This window comes from Aquarana catesbeiana, linkage group LG06, assembly GCF_042186555.1.
Source record: "Aquarana catesbeiana isolate 2022-GZ linkage group LG06, ASM4218655v1, whole genome shotgun sequence".
Lineage (NCBI taxonomy): Eukaryota > Metazoa > Chordata > Amphibia > Anura > Ranidae > Aquarana > Aquarana catesbeiana.
Genome location: NC_133329.1, coordinates 41729077 through 41745691, shown reverse-complemented (window position 1 = coordinate 41745691; position 16615 = coordinate 41729077).

Genomic DNA, 16615 nt, shown 5'->3' with positions numbered 1-16615 from the left:
TATTATTGGAGGTTTTATATATCAAAGTTATTTCTATTCAGTGTGAATCCTGGGATATTCTATTCTCTTTTATTGCACCCAGTAATTAGCATTAAGAGCAGCGCCATCCACGTTCTCATTCTACTCATCTACTGTGATATAACTTTGTGACTACAGGGCATAGTAACTGATTGGCAAATTCTTATTTGACAATTATTAGAATGTTGTTACGTTGGCAGAAGGGCACGTACAGGCAGATTATTGTACCTGGACGTTGCCCTTTAGGAAGCAGTTTGCGGGCGCACGCGCCGGTGTCTTGCCAAGAAAGTTCCTCCCGGCGGATAAGGGCCCCCCCCCGTACTGCGCAGGCGCAGCGCTTGCGCAGTACGAACTACTAGGAGCCGCCGAAGATAGCTGAAGCTGAAAATCTTCAATCAGCTGTACACGGCGCCTGGGTTCAGGTTGAAGCCCCACCATCCAAGTGGACCTAGAGGGAGAATAAAAAAGTGCCGAGCGAAGCGAGGCCGTGCCCGAAGCGCAGCGAGCCTGCGAGGAGCCCTCTTACAGGCGCCGTGTACAGCTGATTTCAAACTATTCGGCTATTTCCGCTGGCTCCTACTGCGCAGGCGGGGGGGGGTCCTTATCCGCCGAGGGGAACTTTCTCGCCAGAACACCGGGCGCTACCTTCGTGAGTGTGATTGCAGGTCCTGCGGACTCAATGTCCGCGGGGATACCCGCTATCATCTCACGAAGAGGAAGAACGGGGAAATGCTGATGTAAACAAGCATTTCCCCGTTCTGCATAGTGGCAGGACACTGATCACAGCACCCTGTAATCGGGAGCGGTGATCAGTGTCATGTCACACATAGCCCCTCCCCCCCACAGTTAGAATCATTCCCTAGGACACACTTAACCCCTTCACCGGCCCCTAATGGTTAACCCCTTCCCTGCCAGTCACATTTAGACAGTAATCAATCCATTTTTAATCGCACTGATCGCTGTATAAATGTGAATGGTCCCATCTGTCCGCCATAAGGTCGCAGTTATGATAAAAATGATCGTCGCCATTACTAGTAAAAAAAAAAAAATATTAATAAAAATGCCATAGAACTATCCCCTATTTTGTGGATGCTATAACTTTTGCACAAACCAATCAATAAACGCTTATTGTGATTTTTTTTTTTTTTTACCAAAAATATGTAGAACAATACGTATCGGCCTAAACTGAGGAAAAAAAATGTTTTTTTATATATTTTTTGGGGATATTTATTATAGCAAAAAAGTAAAAAATAATGAATTTTTTTTCAAAATTGTCGCTATTGTTTTGTTTATAGCGCAAAAAATAAAAACCGCAGAGGTGATCAAATACCACCAAAAGAAAGCTCTATTTGTGGGGGAAAAAAAGGACGTCAATTTTTTTTTTTGGGAGCCACGTCGCACGACCGCACAATTGTCAGTTAAAGCGACGCAGTGCCGAATCGCAAAAAACACTCTGGTCTCTGGTCTTTTGCCAGCCAAATGGTCCGGGGCTTAATATGGAGTTTCGTTTGTTTTTTTTAGTCACTTTTTGGATTATTATTATTGGAAGAAAAGCTCTGGGAATCGTAAGGGGGGCTCCACTGGGGACACCTGATGCGAGGGGGAGCTCCGCCGGGGACTCCTGATGCGAGGGGGGGCTCCGCCGGGGACTCCTGATGCGAGGGGGGGCTCCGCCGGGGACTCCTGATGCGAGGGGGGGCTCCGCCGGGGACTCCTGATGCGAGGGGGGGCTCCGCCGGGGACTCCTGATGCGAGGGGGGGCTCCGCCGGGGACTCCTGATGCGAGGGGGGGCTCCGCCGGGGACTCCTGATGCGAGGGGGGGCTCCGCCGGGGACTCCTGATGCGAGGGGGGGCTCCGCCGGGGACTCCTGATGCGAGGGGGGGCTCCGCCGGGGACTCCTGATGCGAGGGGGGGCTCCGCCGGGGACTCCTGATGCGAGGGGGGGCTCCGCCGGGGACTCCTGATGCGAGGGGGGGCTCCGCCGGGGACTCCTGGTGTGAGGGGGGGCTCCGCCGGGGACTCCTGGTGTGAGGGGGGGCTCCGCCGGGGACTCCTGGTGTGAGGGGGGGCTCCGCCGGGGACTCCTGGTGTGAGGGGGGGCTCCGCCGGGGACTCCTGGTGTGAGGTGGGGGCTCTTTAATCATCCTGACACCATAACAACCATGGTGCCGGGATGATTGAAGTGCTAACACCAGGTGTTTGGAATAACTTTATCTGATGATTGTTAAACTTTCTAGAATACACATATTTTTATTGTGTAGGATCTGGGGCTGCTGTTGCGTCATTTCCCTCTCCCCCTTTCCCCCTCTCCCCATCTCCCCCTCTCCCCCTCTCCCCCTTTCCCTCTCCATCATTCATCTCAGACTCTAACCACACCCTCTTGAGTCACGCCCACCATGTCACGTAAACCACGCCCATTTTTCGCCACGGCGCACTTGTATATTTTTCCTAAGCCACGCCTACAACGAATGCCACGCCCCCTAATTATGGTACGGCTCCGCCTACAGCCACAAAAGTGTTCCACATTTTTTTTTTTTTTTTTTTTTACAATGTTGGCAACTATGATAACCCCTGTCAGATTTTTTTTTTTTTTTTCACCATTTGTGTCCCAATGCAGGGAGACTTCCCTTCACTTCCTGTCCCATAGCCAAAAAAGGAAGTGAGAGGAAATACCAGAAAATGAGGGGAATCCCTTGGGGACCCCCAGGTCACCAGAACTCATGCCCCATTGGAAGATTTCCCCCTCTATTACTTTTCAGGGGACAATCCAAAAATGTGGGATCTTCTTTATTTTCCTTTTCAATGATAATGGTAAACAGGACAAACAGAGGGAGAATCTCCATAATGGGGGCAGAGACAGCAATCAAAATTGACAGGTGTTCTAATCTCTCTGCCCTCTATCTAAAAAAAAAAACCAAAAAACAAAAGTTTTGCCTTTAGTTATACTTTAACCACTTGAGGTCCGTGCTGTAGCCGAATGACGGCCCCAGCGTGGACCTGAATTTCCGGGAGGCCATCATAGGACGTCCTCCCCTTTGCGCGCTCCCAGCGCTCCCCCTGCAGGGCACGCGCGGCGTGATTAACCGAGACTCGGGTGATCACCGATCCGAGTAAGGGGCCGATCGCGGCCCCTTACCACGTAATCAGCTGTCAGCCAATGACATCTGATCACGTGTGTAAACAAAAGCTCGGTAATTGTTTTTTTTTCTCCTCATGCTGACAGTGTGAGGAGAAAAAAAAGCTGATCACCGGCTTATGTTCAAGGGACATCGGTCCCGAAGAGGAAAGAGGCACATCTGCCTCCTCCTCTGTGCTTGCCAGTGCCACCTGCCAGTGCCACCTGTCAATTCCCACAAGTGCCACCTATCAATGCCCACCAGTGGTGCCAATCAGTGCCACCTAGCAGTGCTGCCTTTCAGTGTAACCTATCAGTGCCCATCACTGCCAGTTATCAGTGCCACCTATCAGTGCCACTTCTCAGTGCCCACCAATGCCACCTATCAATGCCCTTCAGTGCCACCTCTCAGTGTCACCTCTCAGTGCCCACCAGTGCTGCCCTATCGGTGCCCATCAGTGCAGCCCATCGGTGCCTATCAGTGTAGCCTATTGGTGACCATCAGTGCAGCCTCATCAGCGTACATCAATGAAGGAGAAAAATTACCTGTTTGCAACATTTTATAACAAAATATAAAAAAAATATATATATTTTTTTAAATTCAGTCTTTTTAAATTTTTTTTAACAAAAAATAAAAACCGCAGAGGTGATCGAATGCCACCAAGAGAAACCTCTATTTGTGGGAAAAAATGATAAAAATTTAATTTGGGTACAGTGTTGTATGACCGCGCAATGGTCATTCAAAGTGCGACAGCGCTGAAAAATGAAAATTGGTCTGGAGGGGGGTTTAAGTGCCCGGTAAACAAGTGGTTAACCACTTCAGCCCTGGAAGATTTGGCTGCTGAATGACCAGGCCATTTTTTTGCGATTCGGCACTGCGTCACTTTAATTGACAATTGCGCGGTCGTGCGACGTTGCACCCAAACAAAATTGACGTCCTTTTTTCCCCACAAATAGAGCTTTCTTTTGGTAGTATTTGATCACCTCTGCGGTTTTTATTTTTTGCGCTATAAACAAAAAAATAGCGACAATTTTGAAAAAAAAAAACAATATTTTGTACTTTTTGCTGTAATAAATATCCCCATTTTTGGGGATGAGACCAAAATAAACTTACTTGGTTCAGATGGTGTCAAGCCTGTGTGGCGGTACCAGGTGAGGAGTACAAAGACAAGTGTTTTTTGCCTACAGTCAAGCATGGTGGTGGGAGTGTCATGGTCTGGGGCTGCATGAGTGCTGCCAGCACTGGGGAGCTACAGTTCATTGAGGGAACCATGAATGCCAAAATGTACTGTCACATACTGAAGTCGAGCATGATCCCCTCCCTTCAGAGACTTAACCGCAGGGCAGTATTCCAACATGATAACGACCCCAAACACACCTCCATGACGACCACTGCCTTGCTAAAGAAGCTGAGGGTAAAGGTGATGGACTGGCCAAGCATGTCTCCAGACCTAAACCCTATTGAGCATCTGTGGGGCATCCTCAAACGGAAGGTGGAGGAGTGCAAGGTCTCCAACATCCACCAGCTCTGTGATGTCGTCATGGAGGAGTGGAAGAGAACTCCAGTGGCACCCTGTGAAGCTCTGGTGAACTCCATGCCCAAGAGGGTTAAGGCAGTGCTGGAAAATAATGGTGGCCACACAAAATATTGACACTTTGGGACCAATTTGGACATTTTCACTTTTTCACAATTTTCAGGGGTGTACTCACTTTTGTTGCCAGCGGTTTAGACATTAATGGCTATGTGTTGAGTTATTTTGAGGGGACAGCAAATTTACACTGTTATACAAGCAGTACACTCACTACTTTACATTGTAGCAATGTGTCATTTCTTCAGTGTTGTCACATGAAAAGATAATAAAATATTTACAAAATGTGAGGGGTGTACTCGCTTATTTTTTATGAATGGCATCAATTCATGTGTCATTATGTATTATTGCAATAGCTGTGATTGGCTATCACATGGTACAGGTGTGCTGTGATTAGCCCTGTCTGTACCATGTGATCACAGGGACCAATCACAGAGATCACAACAGTACACAATGATTGGCTATGACTATAAGCCATTGTGTACATTTGACATGTGATCACTACTGTGATTGGTCACAGCCATCACATGGTACCAGGGCCGGCCCGGTATAGCGATCTGTCTTCCGCTGTGTCTGGTGGACACAGCAGGTCACAGATTGTGCCACTGCACGGCCCCTGTTTTGTCACATATGGCGACCCATCACATTTGGCTTCCCGCTGGAGTGCGCATGCGCGACAGCGCCCCATATGCGTTCCAACACTTTTAAAACTTTACGTTTTAAAAGTGTTAAAAGTGACAAAAACACTTTTCATTTTTTTAAACACTTTTAAAAAAGTGTTAAAAGTGACAAAAGTTTTATAAGTGTTGGAACGCATATGGCGGCGTCGCGCATGCCCACTCCAGCGGGCAGCCAAATGTGATGGGTCGCCATATGTGACGAAACACCCCTAGGGGACACACAAGGCACGCAACCGGGAGGGTGTCATATAACGTCCACCCAGAAGACAGAGGCTCCGGGGCGGCTGTAATTTTACAATAGACCAGGCAGGAGGTGGTTAAACCCTACACAGCTGGAATGCCAAAAGGCTTTTCTTAAACAAGGTTGGCCCAAGGCCATCTCAAAAAAGATCCAACTGCTCAACAGACAACCATACCAATCAAATAATACTTGGGAAGCTCGTGAGAAACATAGAAGGATGGTGCCAGAAAAAGGCCATCAATGTAGTCTGAGGGCCTACCATGTAGTCTGAGGGCCTACCATGTTGTCTGAGGGCCTACCATGTTGTCTGAGGGCCTACCATGTTGTCTGAGGGCCTACCATGTAGTCTGAGGGCCTACCATGTAGTCTGAGGGCCTACCATGTAGTCTGAGGGCCTACCATGTAGTCTGAGGGCCTACCATGTAGTCTGAGGGCCTACCATGTAGTCTGAGGGCCTACCATGTAGTCGGAGGGAATACCATGTAGTCGGAGGGAATACCATGTAGTCGGAGGGAATACCATGTAGTCGGAGGGAATTCCATGTAGTCTGAGGGCCTACCATGTAGTCGTAGGGAATACCATGTAGTCGTAGGGAATACCATGTAGTCGGAGGGAATACCATGTAGTCTGAGGGCCTACCATGTAGTCTGAGGAAATACCATGTAGTCTGAGGGCCTACCATGTAGTCTGAGGGCCTACCATGTAGTCTGAGGGCCTACCATGTAGTCGGAGGGCATACCATGTAGTCGGAGGGAATACCATGTAGTCGGAGGGAATACCATGTAGTCGGAGGGAATTCCATGTAGTCTGAGGGCCTACCATGTAGTCTGAGGGCCTACCATGTAGTCGTAGGGAATACCATGTAGTCGGAGGGAATACCATGTAGTCTGAGGGCCTACCATGTAGTCTGAGGGCCCACCATGTAGTCTGAGGGCCTACCATAGGACCTACCATGTAGTCTGAGGGCCTACCATGTAGTCGGAGGGAATACCATGTAGTCGGAGGGCATACCATGTAGTCGGAGGGAATACCATGTAGTCGGAGGGAATACCATGTAGTCTGAGGGCCTACCATGTAGTCTGAGGGCCCACCATGTAGTCTGAGGGCCTACCATAGGACCTACCATGTAGTCTGAGGGCCTACCATGTAGTCGGAGGGAATACCATGTAGTCGGAGGGCATACCATGTAGTCGGAGGGAATACCATGTAGTCTGAGGGCCTACCATGTAGTCTGAGGGCCTACCATGTAGTCTGAGGGCCTACCATGTAGTCTGAGGGCCTACCATATACTACATAACTATTCCAAAAGGAGTTTGTGCACTAAGAATGTAATGACTATGACTAGCTTCAGAAGACCATGACATGACTAATGTTTTGAGTGAGACTGTAATTGATTTCCTTCAAACCTTCATTGCAAACCCAGATGGCATCATATTCTTGGGCCATTCAAACTCCGTGGTGTGAATTCTGATCCCGGATTCCACCAGAACTACGGCTTTAGAATCTGGCCTGTCAATCAAAAGTAAAACAGCCAATTAGGACTGCGACAAAGAAAAACAATTGTTGGAGAGCAAGTTAAATATACAAAGACACATGGCAAAATAATTGTATATATATAGTTCTGTAATGTTACATTCACACGGGTTACAGAAAAGGTGCCATGTACAATGGGGGAGATTTACTAAAACTGGAGCACTCAGAATGTGGAGCGGCTGTGCATGGTAGCCAATCAGCTTCTAACTTCAGCTCGTTCAATGAAGCTTTGACAATAAAACCTGGAGGCGGATTGGTTTCTATGTAGAGCTGCACCAGATTTTACACTTTCCAGTTGTAGTAAATCTCCCCCATACTGTCAGCGCCTAGCAAACACCCAGTCCAAGAAGGTGTATGGAGACAAATTGGCTTAATACACATTCCTGCTTTTATCGGACATTGCATTATGCCAGATAAAATGTTGAGTTCTACGTTGGGAGCAACAGCATCTTAATTCTACAGGCGATCAAACCAAACTCAGATCGGATGCTTTGGAGGGCATAGGAGAGATATGGGGTCTGAAAGACCCCAGATCTTACCATAAAGAGGACCTGTCAAGGCTCATGCGGTCACAAGGGATGTTGTTCATCCCTTGTGATAGCAATAAAGTTAATCCAAAAAAAATTTAAACCTCCTGTGTAACTCTGAATTGGTAACCTGTCAAGGCTTTTAAAGTGTCTCCTATGAAAATTTTTAGGTAATATAGTTTAGCGCTGTTCCACGGGCATACACAATTTTAAAGCATGGCGTGTTAGGTGTCTATATACTCGGCGGAACTTTTTTTTTTTTTTACCAAACAACTGAGTATTAGACTGCATTTCTATGTACTAAAACTCAGTGTATTTTTTTCCTAAAAAGTTTGATAATTGATAATCCACTATGCAAATATCTTGTGACATAAAAAACTGCAACACCCACCATTTTTAATCTCCAAGGTCTCTGATTATAAAATATATAATATTTGTGGGTTCCAAGAAAAAAAAAACGAATTGTTCCGTGTATGAGAGAGATGTCAGAATTGGCCCAGAATGGAAGGTGTTTGTTACCCCAACATTTCCTATTCCTGATATGTGCCTGCTGTACCATGTACTTGTATGAGAAAGTCTCCTGTTCTCTTTGTTTTGCTTCCTTTATGTGAAATCCCTGGTGTGTCTGTCAGTCCCTCTGCTTTCCTACTAAAAACTGACCACACTAAGCAGGAGAGCACAGCGTGGTCAGTTCTCTAGCTATGATGGGAACTCAGCCTGCTCTCCTCCAATGATCAGACTTGTCCTGACACCCCCCCCCCCCCACTGCACAGTTTTTCACTGAGAAGATCAGTGTGCTGCTGCTTCTCCTCCCCAAGCTCTTATGCAGCTGAGAACAGAGGGAATGTGATCACTTATAAAAAAGGCAACAAAGATATTTATAATTTTTTTATTTTTTATATCTATACACAAATGTTTTGCTTACCATTTCTATTTTAATCGCTTGCTGACCAGCGCACGCTGATGTACATCAGCAGAATGGCACTGGGGGCAAAAGGGCAAACAGGTATGTCCCCTTTAAGAAGCGGTGTTGCGGGCGCGCGAGTGCCACGTCCTCCGTGACAGCGGGTCCCGTGGACTCGATGTCGGTCGGATGCCCGCAATCGTGTCACGGAGAGGTAGAACGGGGAGATACTTTTGTAAACAAAGCATTTCCCCGTTCTGCCTAGTGACATGACAGAGATCACTGCTCCCTGTCATCGAGAGCAGTGATCACTGTCCTGTGTGTTGAAGCCCATCCCCCCCTAACAGTTAGAATCACTCCCTAGGACACACTTAACCCCTTCACTGCCCCCTAGTGGTTAACCCCTTCCCTGCCAGGGTCATTTACACAGTAATCAGTGCATTTTTAAAGCACTGATCGCTGTATAAATGACAATGGTCCCAAAATAGTGTCAAAATTGTCCGCCATAATGTCGCAGTCACGGTAAAAATCGCAGATCGCCATTGCTAATTAAAAAAAAAAAATTAATAAAAGTGCCATAAAACTGTCCCGTTTTGTAGACGCTATAAATTTTGCACAAACCAATCGCTTATTGCGATTTTTTTTAACTAAAATTACGTAGAAGAATTCATATTGGTCTAAACTGAGGAAAAAAAAGGGTTTTTTTTATATTTTGGGGGATATTTATTATAGCAAAAAGTAAAAAAATATTGCTTTTTTTTTCTCAAAATTATCGCTCTATTTTTATGTTTATAGCGCAAAAAATAAAAACCACAGAGGTGATCAAATACCACCAAAAGAAAGCTCTATTTGTGGGGGGAAAAAAAGGACGTCAATTTTGTTTGGGTACAACGTCGCACGACCGCGCAATTGTCAGTTAAAGAGACGCAGTGCCGAATCGTAAAAAGTGCTCTGGTCAGGAAGGGGGTAAAATCTTCCGAGGGCTGAATCGGTTAAAAACCCCTTTTATACTACACCAGGTCACTTCCTTGTTAGGAATGGTTCCTGGGCCCCAGGGCCCCTGTGAATGGGGCCCCGCTTTCTTAATAATGAGTAAATCTAAAAATAAATAACGGTGTATAAAAATAAAAATGGGTGTGCGATGACATTAATAATAAATAAATATAAATAAAAGATTGTGAATGGAAAAAAATAGGTTAAAAATATAAACAAATAAAAGTAATATAAAATAAAAAAATAAGAGAGTATAAATATACATAAAAAAATAAAGATAATGAATAAAAATGTATATAAAAAAATAAAAAAGGATACATTTATGAATAAATTTAAAGAATAAAGATAAAAAAAAGGGTGTATAAAATAAATAATAATGATAAATATAATAGTTAATAAATATAAAAATAACTCTAAATAAGGGTGTATAAAAATAAAGAAAAATAATGAGGATAATAATTAATAAAAATAACTATGAATCAGGGTGTATAAAAATAATAAATGCATATGAAAAATAAAAAATGGTGTAGAAAAAGAAAAAAAAAATATAATAATGGGTAAATCTAAAAATAAATAATGGTGTATAAAAATGGGTGCTTGATGAAATGAATAATGAATAAATATAAAGGGGTATAAAAATAATAAATGAAAATCATAAATACCATAAATAAAATGAATAATTAAAAAATGTAGGAAAAAAAAGTGTGCTTTGCACACCCGATCCACAAGCCCCAGGGTAGACTAGAACTCGTGGACCTGATGATATACCTCCCAGTTGGCTTGGATTAAGGACACACGCCACTGCGTCCGGCGAGGTTATAGCACTGCTCTCTTTATCTTGAAGCTGGATTCTCAGTGACGTCATCGGCTCAGCACTGCCATCTATAGGCAGCAGGGCCGGTACAAGGGGTGGGCGGGAGGATCGGCTGCCCTGGGCAGGGTGTGGGAGGAGTGTGGGAGGGGGCTCTAGGTCGCCGACAGCAGCATGAGCATGCAGAGAATATTTAGGTTATGGCTCCACTCAATTGTACAGTCTGCCCAAAAAGTGGGCTGAGGATGCACCCATACATATTGCTTGCCTCCTCTCTACAGCGGCAACCACATTCTGGCACAGAGGGAGAACAATTCATTCTACTGGCCTTGATTTCTCATCAGTCTGGCTGGCTGGATCGGGCTGTGACACTGAGAGCTCCTCTACAGGTGGGCGGAGCAAGATGATACAACAGTGCAGTTCCGATCATTGCTTTCCGCCCCCTGCATACATCATACAGCTCTCCCAACATGAAGATCTCACAGGATGGATGTTAGTTTTCTTCCATGTGAGTCCCCACTGCTCTGCCTTCCAAACTCTACCTGGCTGTGCTGTAAACTCGCCCTGTACTTTGCAGAGCAGGTTTACAAAAAGTGAAGAACAATTCTTATATATGTTGGGAATATACTGGGACTTTTCATTTGTTAATGTTCTCTGCTGATCCATCTAGTACTTGTGTATAGGGAGGGGATCCAGTGCTTAACTAACTCCCCCCAGCTGTCTCCCATCCTAAACACAGGATATGTCTCACTAACAGCAGTGTACTTACTATATTATTTGCCTGATATAAGCTGGGTGCAATGAAAAAATAAATACCTGTCCCTATTAGCTCAGTCTCCTGTCAGTCTATTGAGCCCTCCCCTGCTCTGTCAGCCCCACATTCCCAGAAAAGAGCTGAGGTGTTAGCATAGAGCTCTGTACATGTGCAGACTGGGGATAAAGGCTGGGGAAACATTATTTCAGCAAGCTGCAAATGCCATCGATGTTGTTGGGAATCAGAGCCCCCCTGTGTGTCAGAGCCCCCCTGTGTGTCAGAGCCCCCCTGTGTGTCAGAGCCCCCTGTGTGTCAGAGCCCCCCTGTGTGTCAGAGCCCCCCTGTGTGTCAGAGCCCCCCTGTGTGTCAGAGCCCCCCTGTGTGTCAGAGCCCCCCTGTGTGTCAGAGCCCCCCTGTGTGTCAGAGCCCCCCTGTGTGTCAGAGCCCCCCTGTGTGTCAGAGCCCCCCTGTGTGTCAGAGCCCCCCTGTGTGTCAGAGCCCCCCTGTGTGTCAGAGCCCCCCTGTGTGTCAGAGCCCCCCTGTGTGTCAGAGCCCCCCTGTGTGTTAGAGCCCCCTGTGTGTCAGAGCCCCCTGTGTGTCAGAGCCCCCTGTGTGTCAGAGCCCCCCTGTGTGTCTGAGCCCCCCTGTGTGTCAGAGCGTGTCCTCCTCATTCTCTTTCCCATGTTGACTTTAGACAGCAGAGCAGAAAGTAGAGGAGTCCAGTGTGCTGAAGTGTGGAGAATGTGTGATCCTGTTTTTCATAGGCTATTGAGTTTGGCTAAATCTGCTAGTACATCTAACACTACCCTCCTTCCCAGACTGACTATGCTGCTATCAGCTGTGCCTTCTGTGCTCCTTTATCCAGATTGGGGGCACTCTAATACAGGACATATGCCACTGGCCAGATCGCCAGGTGAAAACAGAGGGGAAAAGCCTAAAATAAAACTAATGCAGCCACCACATCTAATGATTGTTAAACTGCAATATATAACATATTGGGTTTTATACCAGTCTTCTGAACCCTATTTCCACAATCCTTAATATGTTTTTTTTTCCATTCCTGAGCTCTGCATCACTTGCTACTGAACCCTTGCACTGTAAATGGGGGGGGGGGGGAGGGCGCAATTTGGTATGTTCGCACTGGGTGACCTTGTCCCGGCACTGCTGCTAGGTGTCACTGATTGGCACCACTGGTGGGCATTGATAGGTGACACTTGTGGGCATTGATAGTTGGCACTCATGGGCATTGATACATGGCATGGGTGGGCACTGTGGGCACTGTCAGGTGGCAATGTGTCAGGTGGCACTGGCAGGGGGTACTTGTGGCACAATCGAGGCATTATTGCCTCCTCCTCTTCGGGACCGATGTCTCTTGCTAACGAGCCGGTGATCGGCTTTTTTTTCTCCTCGCACTGTCAGCGCGAGGAGGAAAAAAAAACGATCACAGAGCTTTTGTTTTGATCATGTGATCAGCTGTCATTGGCTGACAGTTGATCACATGGTAAGGGGCCGGGACCGGCCCCTTACTTGGATCGGTGATCAGCCGAGTCTCAGTGACTCGGTGATCACATCGCGCTCGGTGCTCGCCCTGCAGGGCGCGTGCACAGGGGAGGCCGTCATATGACGGCCTCCCGGGAATTAAGGTCCACGCTGTAGCCGTCATTCGGCTATAGCGCGGATATCAAGCGGTTAAAGATGATATTTTATCTATTTCTGAGTGGGTGGTCTGTCAAAGTCCCGATTGAGGGGGTTATTCCTTTGTTCGTATGCCCCCGTCCCCATTGTACTTGCCTCTGTGGATGCAGAGCTGTCAGTGCCCACGCATGGCGTGGCGATCCCGGGAAGTGATGAATTGATATTCATGCTCTTCTCCCACTTCTTTTTGCAGTACTTCCAGGATGGAGTAGAGCGTTGCTCTTTGCTGGCGCTGACCAATCAGAATAACTCTGACCTGTCCTAGAAGCACTGCAGTAAGAAGAGGGGGGATTTTAAACCTGTGGACACCTGCACCAGCTTTGTGGGCACTGATAGCTCATCACCCACGGTGGTAAGTACAAAAGCAGCCAGCAAATACGTGTTTTGTTGCAAAACAAAAGAGCTGAAACACCCTGTAAAAAAAAAAAAAAAAAAGTGCCAATCTCTGCACCCAATAAAGGTGCGGGAACTTTTTGTGTTGTGCAAAAAAAAATAAAAACCGTGCAGCAATGCGATGCACAGGTGTCAATGGGGCCTTTTTAAATTTTTTTTTATACAAGATTTTAGGTTTCAAAAACACTTTTAGTACCTAAATAGTACTTTTTGCTTATTATTATAACTTTTTTTATGGGAAAGGTCAGAATCAAAAGAATGATGACTGAGAAGGAAAGTGGTACAGAGGGCTCTGGTTCCAAAAGATGGATAGTTCCTCTAAATTAGGAGCATCAACCCTGACAGCGTGCATGAGACTTCAACCTCCATACAACCAATCAGATCGTCCCGTGTGTGCTCAGCAGAGACACATGCAAGACCATCTACCACCGCAAATCATTAGGCAGCTGTAAACACGTGCTCAAAATGTCTCCGCCCCTCTCGATTTAGCTAGGCACAGTAGAAATCCCGCCTGCCGACCAACCACGCCTCCCATGGGCGTTACCGCTGCCAAGGCCGGCCCCTGTGTCTGAGAGAGACGTGGAGAGGAATGGCTGTGGGTTTTATTGACTGTCATTGTCATGTGACCGCTGATGAGTTTCTGCCAATTTTGTAACTATATAAACTATCCGAAAGGGAAAGTAGTCACCAGTCCGCTGACAGCTCCGAGCTACCACGGTTTATAATCTTGTCTCTAATAAAGCAAACGGAGATCAGAGCGGCGGCCATTTTTCTGACGACGAAAATGCCTAGGAACTTAGGCAGGTGACTCCACCAAGATGTCCCCATTAGTGGAGACAGGTTCTTGTCAGTGAGCGTGATATAACTTTGTTATAAAAGAATGAATCCGCGCTTAGGACAGAGTAAGAGCTGCTGCCTATCTCTAATTAGTACCCCTAAGGGTCTAATTTTACAATAGATGAGTAGAATGAGAACGTGGATGGCGCTGCTCTTAATGCTAATTACTGGGTGCAATAAAAGAGAATAGAATATCCCAGGATTCACACTGAATAGAAATAACTTTGATATATAAAACCTCCAATAATATCAAACCTTACTAAAAATTTTTTGGCTGAGAAATAGGCCAAGTAATCATGAATAAGCAAATTAAACAAACTCACCAGTAATCACAAAATTAGGTGCGTTCCCCCTATGGGGTATGAGTGTCATCCAAAGTGAAAATATATACCAAGGTGAGAAAATATAAATGAAAGGATCCCTAGTTGTAGCAGTATCTACATATCCCCTTCCGTGTTTATATTTGTAAGATTTCCTGCATATAAACACGGAAGGGGATATGTAGATACTGCACTAACCACATTTGCACAACAAATATATCTTTCCTTATTAATGTCCCAATACTTTTGAATATCCTTTGGTGCCATTTTGTCCCAATACTTTTGGGTTAAAAGTTATTTTTATTTTTTGATTTTTCCCTTTCTTACACTGATTTTTGGTTTGCACTGTTTTACTTTAATTCTCTACAACTAGGGATCCTTTCATTTATATTTTCTCACCTTGGTATATATTTTCACTTTGGATGACACTCATACCCCATAGGGGGAACACACCTAATTTTGTGATTACTGGTGAGTTTGTTTAATTTGCTTATCCATGATTACTTGGCCTATTTCTCAGCCAAAAAATTTTTAGTAAGGTTTGATATTATTGGAGGTTTTATATATCAAAGTTATTTCTATTCAGTGTGAATCCTGGGATATTCTATTCTCTTTTATTGCACCCAGTAATTAGCATTAAGAGCAGCGCCATCCACGTTCTCATTCTACTCATCTACTGTGATATAACTTTGTGACTACAGGGCATAGTAACTGATTGGCAAATTCTTATTTGACAATTATTAGAATGTTGTTACGTTGGCAGAAGGGCACGTACAGGCAGATTATTGTACCTGGACGTTGCCCTTTAGGAAGCAGTTTGCGGGCGCACGCGCCGGTGTCTTGCCAAGAAAGTTCCTCCCGGCGGATAAGGGCCCCCCCCCGTACTGCGCAGGCGCAGCGCTTGCGCAGTACGAACTACTAGGAGCCGCCGAAGATAGCTGAAGCTGAAAATCTTCAATCAGCTGTACACGGCGCCTGGGTTCAGGTTGAAGCCCCACCATCCAAGTGGACCTAGAGGGAGAATAAAAAAGTGCCGAGCGAAGCGAGGCCGTGCCCGAAGCGCAGCGAGCCTGCGAGGAGCCCTCTTACAGGCGCCGTGTACAGCTGATTTCAAACTATTCGGCTATTTCCGCTGGCTCCTACTGCGCAGGCGGGGGCGGGTCCTTATCCGCCGAGGGGAACTTTCTCGCCAGAACACCGGGCGCTACCTTCGTGAGTGTGATTGCAGGTCCTGCGGACTCAATGTCCGCGGGGATACCCGCTATCATCTCACGAAGAGGAAGAACGGGGAAATGCTGATGTAAACAAGCATTTCCCCGTTCTGCATAGTGGCAGGACACTGATCACAGCACCCTGTAATCGGGAGCGGTGATCAGTGTCATGTCACACATAGCCCCTCCCCCCCACAGTTAGAATCATTCCCTAGGACACACTTAACCCCTTCACCGGCCCCTAATGGTTAACCCCTTCCCTGCCAGTCACATTTAGACAGTAATCAATCCATTTTTAATCGCACTGATCGCTGTATAAATGTGAATGGTCCCATCTGTCCGCCATAAGGTCGCAGTTATGATAAAAATGATCGTCGCCATTACTAGTAAAAAAAAAAAAATATTAATAAAAATGCCATAGAACTATCCCCTATTTTGTGGATGCTATAACTTTTGCACAAACCAATCAATAAACGCTTATTGTGATTTTTTTTTTTTTTTACCAAAAATATGTAGAACAATACGTATCGGCCTAAACTGAGGAAAAAAAATGTTTTTTTATATATTTTTTGGGGATATTTATTATAGCAAAAAAGTAAAAAATAATGAATTTTTTTTCAAAATTGTCGCTATTGTTTTGTTTATAGCGCAAAAAATAAAAACCGCAGAGGTGATCAAATACCACCAAAAGAAAGCTCTATTTGTGGGGGAAAAAAAGGACGTCAATTTTTTTTTTTGGGAGCCACGTCGCACGACCGCACAATTGTCAGTTAAAGCGACGCAGTGCCGAATCGCAAAAAACACTCTGGTCTCTGGTCTTTTGCCAGCCAAATGGTCCGGGGCTTAATATGGAGTTTCGTTTGTTTTTTTTAGTCACTTTTTGGATTATTACTATTGGAAGAAAAGCTCTGGGAATCGTAAGGGGGGCTCCACTGGGGACACCTGATGCGAGGGGGGGCTCCGCCGGGGACTCCTGATGCGAGGGGGGGCTC